Genomic DNA, 10,801 nt, shown 5'->3' with positions numbered 1-10,801 from the left:
TTTATTTCAAAGTATTTTCCTTAGAAAAATGATCTGGATTCGTTTTAAACACTCTTTTTAAATCAATTTTCAATTTTTTTTAAATTTCATCAAGTGGGGCCCACCTTGCAGGGGCACCAAACCCTAAATTTTCCACCTTTATTCAATTTTATTTTATTTCATATTTTGCTTATTTTAAAAATATAAAAAATTTAGTGAATCTAGCTGTCATTTAAAGATTCTTGAAAATTTAATTTTTAACCCCTTTATTTTCACCTTTTTAAAATCGTTTTTTTGAAAAATCAAATGGGGCCCACATTTAGAAGATATTTAAGTTAGATTAGGTTAGTTAGAGTTTTAATTAGGTTTGGAGTTTGAAAAGTCAAAAGCCAAAATCATGAATTCAATTAAAACTTTGATTTTAGCTTTTGTTTTAAACTTCTTTTAAAAACCTTTATTTATTTGCTTTAAAAACCAAATATGGGGCCCACTTAGGTGGCGCCACATTTGAGACTTTCCAGATTCATTTAGGTTTTGTTTTAGAGTCCTAATTAGTTTTTTTTTTTTAAAAGACCCAAAATCAAGGTCCATTTAATTAGGGTTTAATTAAGAAAACCACCCCTCTTGTTCTTTTTTTTTTAACTCTTAAAAATAACCTAAAACATAATCTATAAATAAATCTCCCAAGGAAGAGGTCGACCCATGCTCTCCCGCCTCTCTCTCCTTCAAGCCCTAGCAGCCCTTCTCCATTAAATCTCCAAGGTAAGCTTCTCATTCCTTTTATTTTTTATTATTTTGCTTAATTTATTCACTTTTTCCATTAAACCTACCATTGTCGCCCCCTATTGTTCATCTTTTCCCTTCCTTTTCTTTCAAAAACCCATGTTTATGGTTCAAGATGATGATTAGCTGAGTGTTTATAGATATTTACACATTTTTTATCCATAAATAATGTTTATACTTCATTTATTTTATTGATGCCCAAAAAAAGATCGAGATTCGACCTTTCTATAGGTTAAATCCCTCTTTTAATGGCTAAATCAAATTTAATCCATGCTCCAATGATTTTTTTATTTTTTTCCATGCTGTGTTTATGTTATTTTCATCATCTACATGCTTAAGAAGGATCAAGAGCCCTTGATCTCATATTTTTATGATTTCTACATGTATAAATCAGAATATATCATGATTAGGGTTTTATCTCTGAGATATGAAATTTTGGCCATCTGATAATGATGTTGTTTTGCCTATTTATATTCTTTTATTTAAACCCAAAATTTTTATGGTAGAATAATGCACATGTTAACGGTTTCTTGCAAAAAAATCAGATTTTTTTGAGGTCTATAACTTTATTTTCAAAAATCAAAGTTGAAACCTATTTCCTGCACCATTTAAACATTGTGTAAATCCAAGCACCACTTGCCGAGGTCATATCTCCCTCATCAGAGAGCGTTTTTCAAATTTGTAAAAAGTATCGTGTTTGTCAAAGTGTATAGTTTATCATGTAAAAATTTCATAAATTTCTACAGTCGATTTTTATTTTTCTTTAGCTCAAAATAAAACCCTGTGTTTCTTGAATCACCAGGCTGGTTTGAATCTTGGTTCGTCTTGCCGGAGTAAGTTCTCACTAACCAAAGATGGTCTTTCCAATCCGTAAAAAGGGTTATTTCCGTTTGTGTGTCTATTTTTCATGGTATGATTTTTATAAATTTGCAGCATTGTTTTCTATTTTATTTAAGCTCGAGACCAGAGTCTATGTTTCACAGTTTATAGTCAAGGTCAATTTGCAGGGGTCATATCTTCCTAACCGAAGATCTTTTCTTGATCCGTAAAAAGCCATGTCTTCATCTGCATGTCTACTATCTTCTTTGAAATTTTCATAATTTTTTATTCTGTTTTTCTACCTTTCTTTAAACCCTAAATCAGATCTATCTTTATTGCATCGTTATGCATAGGCCAGAATCAGGTACGTATTGCCAGAATCATATCTCCCTAACCAAAGATGATTTTTTGATGTGTAAAAAGGGTTATCTTCATTGATCTATCTAGTTTTTCTCTGTCAAATTTCATAAATTTTTATTGCTATTTGATATCTTATTCTAGTCTGACATCGTGATAGGTATGGAACCACAAGTAAAATAGCATATTTTCACCTTTTTTATTCAATATTGATATTCAAAATAATCCTAAAATATATTTTTCAATTGAATCTTATTTTTAGGGTTATTATAAGTGTTTATGTCAATTTTTATGAATTTTAGAATTTATTTGATGTGTTATTTAGTCATATCATAAAAACAGGATGCCTGTGGAGTTCCGATTTACCTGGAACATGGCAAATTTCATTGTTTTTGCATAATTTATTATTTTTATCCATTATTTTCATATTTTTAGGATTTTATCATCTTCATAATCATACTAGGGTGCTTTTCACCTGATTTGGCATTATTTTGAATCTGTTTGATCCCCAGATTAAGCGCATTACAAGAATCTTTTCTGAAAAAACCCTATTTTTAACCCTGTTTTGCAATTAAAGTCAAATTTAAGGGTATTTTGGTCATTTTTCTATAAATTCTGAATTTAAAAGTTGCTTATCTTTATTATTTGTTTAGTTATGCATCGTCTATTATATTATTTAATGCATTTTATTTTAGAGAAGCATGGAAAAGGCTTATATCCGGATAAATCCCTCAATTTTAGATATTGTTAGATAAATCCTGAAAAGCTGACATTTTTTTGCTAACAAGTTTGCTAATTTTGCAGGGAAGCTCAAGATTGTCTTTTCCTTTATTTCTCTTTATTCTTTATTCAGTTATTGATGTAAATTGTAATATTGGAATAAGAATTTACTTTCCTGCTTAGCTTAGGATGCATTGACATATAGTTTAATTTTGATATATATAACTGCTATGTTTGATTATTCATATGCATATATTTTAAATTCACAATGGTCAACACGAATGACACGTGCACCTGCTTTTAGGGAGTTAATAAACTCGATGGAGTTCATATTTGTGGCCATAGTCAGAATACGAATGAAACCTAGATTTATCATCTTGTTTTAAGTTACAAACGACCTACACTCTTAGGCTATCCTCATAAAACATTGCATATTTTCAAAAGTTTTTCCAAGTATTTTTCCTTTTACAATCAAATGAGATATATTCAATATATATTCGTGGTCATAGTCAGGGATATATAGCAAATTTATTTTATCTAAATTCTATAAGGCACAAAAATCTTTTTTCTCGTGATTTTTCTCAAATTCTTCAGAAAATATTTTTATAAATTGCATTCATGCATCATCTAGGTTTAGATTGCATCATGAAAAGGGTTCATAGGGCCACACGCCCATCCCTGTTGATTTATTTTAGAATTTCATTTCAGAAAAATCAATTTTCTTAAAGTTTCCCAGTTTTTTTTCCCTCAAAATCAGTTTTCAAGGTTTTTTCCTTTTCCAATTCTAAGTCTAGATTCACGATTTTCCAAGTTTTCTTTTATTTAAAAGTGTTTTCCCAAGTTTTAAAATGATTTTCCAAGCATCTTCTTGTTCCAAGTGTTTTCAAATATTCGAAGCATACATCATGTTTGCAATCTGCATTTTCCAAAGTTCATAGCACATGCCTGATTCTTCATGCATTTAGGAAAAAGAACAATGATTTAGACAGTTGAGCAAAGTCAAACACATGATTGATCCTTGGTTTGATTACCCCTGATTATGGTACCAAGAACGGTTGAACCTCGTACCGACAGGCGAGTCTCAATCACTCAATTTTTCTATATTTTCAAAACAGAGGCGAGTTATTTTTAAAACTTTTTCAAAGGTCAGTTTGACTTGCAAAAGTAAAATTTTGCTATGATTACAGGTTTGATGACCGTGATGGGACACGTCTCTGCCTGATCAATCTAGTGTTTTGCTTTATTCAACTTATCAAAATTGTGTTCTACAATGTCAGCTCTATTTTATGTGAACCTAGGAGCCTAGAATCAAACTCCGCTGACATGAATTTCATGTAGACTTAGGCATGGTTTGGTAGGACTGATTGATGAGACATTATTCATGCTCAAATAGACTTAGGTCTCATACAATCTTCCTCAATCTAGGATCTGGTTGAAAACATTGTTTGCTTCTCATAAATTTTTCAAAATTCTACTTCTTTAGGTCATTAGAGCCTTCTGTTTTCTTGCATGTTGATCATATTTCAAAAACAACCCCACCTATTTTTACCTGGCTACCACATTTCTGGGCTTTTTTCTAAAACCATAGTTTGGGACAAAGCCTCATAACTGTGCCACCTATTTAAGTTGACCCCCCCTGCCACGTATCAAGGGCTATAGTTCAAAGTATATTGGTAGGCACTCAAGGATATTGGAAAACATGAGCCTAAAACTAGAGAAATTCTTTTTATGTCACATACATCGAGCCTCAACTCGAGTATATCAGCATAGCATGATTGGACACAGATGATCTGAGCCTTAGAGTTAGGATTAGGGTCCTACAACTATTTTAAAATTTATGCATTTAGAGTCGGCCTTTTAGGGAATGTTGTGTGTGCAGGATGTGTGAATAAATCTCTGCTATTTTTCCTTTAATTTTCTTGTATTACCTTACATTCTCTTTTATTTTTACAAAGATTTTATCAAAACTCTAGATGAATTTTCAAGAAAATCTTCTATTTTTTCAAAACTCCAGGCAATTTTCCTTCCCTTCCTTTCTTCTGGATCTCGAATTTTCAGCCTTGTTTTGATCATGTCTGTAATTTTTCAAAATAATCATGTATATTCCTTAAGTCTTGCCCTTATTTCTTCTCTATTTTATAGTCTATCATGATGGCATCCAGTCACCTTGATTCCGTCTTTCCTGAGTCTGTTGGCCAGCCAAAAGATCCATTAGAGCAGTAGTTTCTAATTAACGTCAAGGGACTCGACCCTCGAGACGCTTTAGCTCGGACAACAGGACGCAAATCCTGGCCCCTTGATAGAAGCATATGAGAGTCAATGTGTCGACCTATTTGAGCTATACCGATAGTATGAGGTATTTGCAGAAATCGATTCCTTATCCCGAGCAGCGCGAGAAAGGATTCAACAGGCAATGGTCTTGTGCATAGTAGGACTAGCCTTCTTCCAGGATGGACATAACTACGTGGATATCAGAATAGTACAACATTTACGAAGGTGGGAAAGTCAGCAAACCAACCGTCTCTCGATCGCCATGGCCGCACTTGCCTTCTTATACCGTGGATTGACACACTTCACTCTCAAAGATTCAATCTTAGTAGAAGGGTGAATCTATGCATTACAATCTTTATTCTTTCGACATGTGCCAACTCGAGCAAGTTCATTTAGATATAACGGCAAGGAGCCACTACCTACTTCTCGGTACAGATTCTTGATCGAGAACCTTCATGAAGAAGAAATTGTGTGGGATTACTTCGATCATCGAGAGTCACTCCCTTGATACACTTATGCGCATAGCAAGCAACTCAAGTTACTCAGACTGTTCATTTTCATCTATTACCAGTCAGAGCGATGTGTTAGGCAGTTCTCGCAGAGGCAGAAGTGTATTGATGCTCGAATGTTATTAAGCATTGTGCCAAAATTCTATCTAAAGTTTGCTCAGTGGTCTGGAACAAACCACTTCACTAAATATAGTTGGGGTTCTTTTGTCGTCCTTACTATATTTTTGGGTCCTCGAGTATCATCTGATTATCTCGAGTGGTGGTAGATTGTTTGTCCACCCCCTCTTTGTCAAGCTTATTATCAATAAAATCATTTCCTATCAAAAAATTTTCAGTCTATCATGGTTTGACGACCTTGCCTAGGTAATAAGGAACATCTTAGTTATTCACTTTCGTAAGAATGACAATGCAATTATCACAATTCCAGTGATGACCCGATCCCTGGTAATGGGTTATCCTTCAAATTGTCGACCCGATTCTCACCAGATATTTTCCCTCTATTCATCTAAATCGTCATCCTCAAATTCTAACCATCCACCTCATTCTGCAGAGAGCATCAGTATTCCTGAGTGGTTCAAACAAGATTCGGCTAGAAGATCGCATTATCCCAGCATATCAGTTAGAGCAGCAGTAGCGGGCAAGAGATGGATTTTCCAAGATCTGCCAAAGGACAAGGTCAGACAGACAGGGATGACATCGATCTCGCCGCATATCAGTTATTCAAGAAAATGATGGTTAAAATGATATCTGAGCAAGCTGAAGCCAGTCCTAGAAAGGCTCCTGTTGAAAAGAAGGCACCTGTCACTTTCTCCATGAGCACCCCCTGAGACAACGACAACAGTACAGGAGGTCCTAAGCTCGACAGAAGCGGCAATAGAAGCAAAAAGGGAAGCACCTTCAAGCAAGACAACAAGCCTTTCCAATCAAGCTCTCACCAAAAATCGAGCACTCAAGAGAAAGCGAAGCATGACAATTGGAGTTTCACTCAGGATTTCACTCCTCTAGATCAACCACGTGAAGAAATTCTTGGGTATATACTAGCCCAGAAGATGATTAAACTTCCAAAAATTGTTGATCCTCCTGTCGTTATAGGAAGATTTAAGGATCAATTCTGTAAATTCCATCAGGCAATGGGACATGATACCGAGCACTGCTTCATTCTCAAGAATATCATTCAAGATCGCATCAATAAGAATCTCCTTGTTAAAGATAAAGGAAATGACTAGTCAGTCATCCTGACCAAGCCTTTCCAAACTAGCTCTCAGTAGAAAGCAAGCGCCCGATAGAAGATAAAGCACGATGGTTGGGGTTACGATCACAAATTTACTCCTCTAGATCAGCCCCTCAAAAAGATCCTTGAATATATGTTGGTCAAGAGAATGGTTAAACTCCCAAAGATTGTTGATCCTCTTGTCGCCAAGGGAAAATGGAAAGATCGATTTTGCAAGTTTCACCAAGCAATGAGGCATGATACCGAATGTTGCCTTGTCTTCAAAAATATCGTGTAAAATTGCATTGACAGAAAGCTTCTTGTAGAAGACGAGGAGGAGAGTCAACCAGCTATCTTGTTGACACCTTTTCCGACCACTCAAGAGGATAATGATGCCAATGCTATATCACTTATTTGATTTTGTTTTTGTCGCTTTGAAGGGGCGATGTAGTCCCAGTTCTCTTATCGATTTATTATTCATCTTCCAATACATCAATAAAATTATCAATTTTTCTCATAGCTTGGCATCATCTTGTGTATTTATCCTTCTTTGCAAAATGTCTTTTTACGAGGAGTGACCTCTTTCAGAGTACCTTCCAAATCAATCAAGAAGTCCACTACCTTGTTACCATCAAAGAGCGTTCTTCAAATATCAATTAGTTATCATTTTGTCTAATATCTTACTCCCTAGTTACACTAGAGCATCTTTTTTTTTTAAAATTTGTCTTTAGCTCAAAGCGTCTTGTATGCAGGCAGGATCAAACAAAGTCTCTCACCATTCATTTGCATCTATTTGCATTCATTTGCATCTATTTGCATTAATTTGCATCAAATTTATTACTCATTCAGGATAAGAGATAATCCTGAGACCTTGGCAGTTGTCTAAGTCATCGTGAGGGTGAAGATTGAAAATCTCCCATCACAATTATCAAGCACTTTCAAAACACCAATCCTTTTCAAATTCGACCTTTGGGTCGAGTCTTTTATCAAAACCAACTTCTGAGTTGGACTTACCTTCAGAATCCAGCATTGTGCCAGGACTTATCTTTAGAATTTCAACTTCGTATTGGATCTACCTTCAAAATTGAGCTTCATGTTGGACTTTCCTTTATAATCCAATTTGGTATTGGACTTTCCCTTTTTCGAGATTCAACCTACGAGTTGAGCTATTTTACCAATCAGACCTCCGGGTCACCCAATTTCATCAAGCATTATTAAGTATTGTCTTTTTATTTGCCTGATCTGCATTCATTTGCATTGATGAACCCTTTACTTACCTGATTTGCATTCACTTGCATCAATCGGCATCAATTCGTCTGATTTGCATTCATTTGCATCGATCGACCTTTATTTATCCTGATCTGCATTCATTTGCATCCATCGACTCCCATTTTGCCTTGATTTGCATTCATTTGCATTGATCGGTGTCCATTTGTATTGACTTGCATCCTTTTGCATTGAATCAATTCTCATTCAGGATAAGAGATAAATCATGAGTCTCTAACAATCTTTTATGACAATTCATAGTAAAAGCAAAATTGAAAAAATTTTCTCAATTTTTTTTGAAGCAGCCGCTCCTTCAAAATCCAGTTTCGCATTGGTCCTTCCAAATCCGGTCTTTGCACTGGTCCTTCCAAATCCAGTTTAGCACTAGTCTTTTAAATCCAATTTCTGAATTGGTTTAGTTTTCCTTTGAAGATTCGAGTTCTGGCTCAAATTTTCTTTCTTCCAACTTCCACATTGGTCGAGTTTTCTTTTGAAGATTCGAGTTTTGACTCAAATTTTATTTCTTCCAAAATCTAAAGAATTGGTCTAAGTTTTCTTTGAAGATTTGAGTTTCGACTTAAATTTTCTTTCTTTCAAATCCAAGAATTGGTCTAGTTTTCCTTTGAAGATTTGAGTTCTAACTGAAACCTTCTTTCAAATCTAAGAATTGGTCCAGTTTCCTTTGAAGATTTGAGTTCTGACTCAAATTTTCTTTCCTTCAAATCTGAACTGGTCTAGTTTTCCTTTGAAAATTTGAGTTCCGACTCGAATTTTCCATTTTTCTTTAAAGATTTGACTTCTGACTTGAATTTTCTTTTCTTCAAAACTGAATTGGTCTAGCTTTTCTTTGAAGATTTGAGTTCAACTCGAATTTTCTATTTTCCCTTGAAGATTTGAGTTCGACTTAAATTTTCTTTCCTTTAAATCTGAACTGGTTTAGTTTTCCTTTGAAGATTTGAGTTCCGACTTAAATTTTCTTTCTTTCAAATCCAAAAATTGATCTAGTTTTCCTTTGAAGATTTGAGTTTCGACTCAAACTTTCTTTCAAAATTCGGCTTTCAAGTTGGTCGAACTTCTAAATTTAATTTCATGCTTAATGCCTATTTTTATCAACCAGATCCCCGGGTTACTCAATTTCATCGAGTAGACCTTCGGGTTACCAATTCTATCAAAGTCAATCATTTTTCAACTTTCGGGTTGTATTTCGCCAATCATGGTCTTCCAGGATCCGACCTTCATGTCAAACTCGTTCCCAATTGGCCCAATATCAAATATCAATCATTTTTCTTATGAAGGACCCTTTTCCAGGAAGAGTTCAAGGGAGCTCATTCCTTTCGCATGCAATTATTGTTTGTTCGTTGAACCCCTTTTTAGGGAGAGTTTGAAGGGACTCGTGTCTTCACGAACATTTTGCAAAACAATCTTTATTGTCACACAAGGAACCCTTCTTCCAGGGAGAGTTTCGACAAAAACTCATTTTCCTCGTGGCCCCCCAATGTCTTTTATTAGGCCATCCTATCATCGAGGACCCATTTCTAGGGAGAGCATGATGGACTCGCTCCTCTATGACAATTCATCGACCTTATCCAATCAGCCACATTTCCATAAGAGAAGCCTAAAGTTATGGAGTTTTGATGAAAACTTAATTTCTCTTCGAAAGTTCATTTTGTAAACACCTCCTCTTCAGGAAAGAGATGAGTATCTTTTATTACCCGTTTAGGTAAAAGTCAAGCCTGAGTCTCTCATTTGGGGAAATGAGAGGAGAATCCAGTCACGGATGTGTCAATCGGATGTCAAGCACTTCCTTTAACCAAGGATTTCAACAATATTTTGCCAATTTGACATAAAAAAAATAGTTGTTGATCTCAAACTTTTATTGCACAAAGAATTACCTCAAATTACCTTTAGTATTCCTTCCAAAAAGACAAAAAAACTTTTGCGAAGAAAGAATAAAATTCAAGCTTTTTTTTTTGGTCAACTAAAAGGATAAAGAAAAATCCTCGATATGACCGGTAAAGGATCCATAAATGACAGGTCAACCATAAGTGAAATGATATTGATCATAGCTATGGTACATTGTTGAAGACAATTCTTCTGGTAATAAGGCAGTAGAAATATCTTGGGCAATAAAAAGAATCCACTCAATCTCAATATCTCTTCAATCATTTAAGCTGCAATCAACTATCTACAAAAGGGATCTCTCAATCATCATCAAGTTGAAGACTAATGGGCGAGTTAGACCCCTGGGGCCAAAGGAGACTCGGATCATCTCCAAGTTGAAGGAGCATGTGACGTGTCCTTTTAGGGAAAGTTCAAATCATCGTCAAGTTAAAGGCCAATACGATGAACCTCCAGACAATCCCTAAAAGATATTTGATCAATGCTATCATCAAGAGATTTTCAACTAAAGAGACCATATTATCAATCTAATTCCTGAGACCAAAGAAGACTCAGATCATCTCTAAGTTGAAGAAGCATATGACATGTCCTTCCAGAGAAAATCAGAACATCATCGAGTTGAAGGTTGATGTGATGAAATTCTCGCAAAATCCCAAGAAAGCTCACTTTTCATGTTTCAAAAGAGTGCAAAAGACCATCAAGAGATTTTAATTAAAGAGACAACATCATCAATATAATTCCTGGGACCAAGGAAGACTCGGATCATCTCTAAGTTGAAGGAGTATGTGACCTGTTCTTCCAAGGAAAATCAGAACATCACCAAGTTAAAGGCTGATGTGATGAAATTCTCACCAAACCCCAAGAAAGCTCAATCTCTACATCTCAAAGAAGTGCAAAAAGATCATTATGGGTAAACCCCAGATATCAAACTGCCAAATCTGCCAAGAATTATCTTTATTCATATGAAATTCTTTTATCAATATCCTTT

Source organism: Nuphar pumila, chromosome 8 (genome assembly GCF_984573655.1).
Source record: "Nuphar pumila chromosome 8, dmNupPumi1.hap1.1, whole genome shotgun sequence".
Classification (NCBI taxonomy): domain Eukaryota; kingdom Viridiplantae; phylum Streptophyta; class Magnoliopsida; order Nymphaeales; family Nymphaeaceae; genus Nuphar; species Nuphar pumila.
This window is presented reverse-complemented; position numbering follows the sequence as displayed.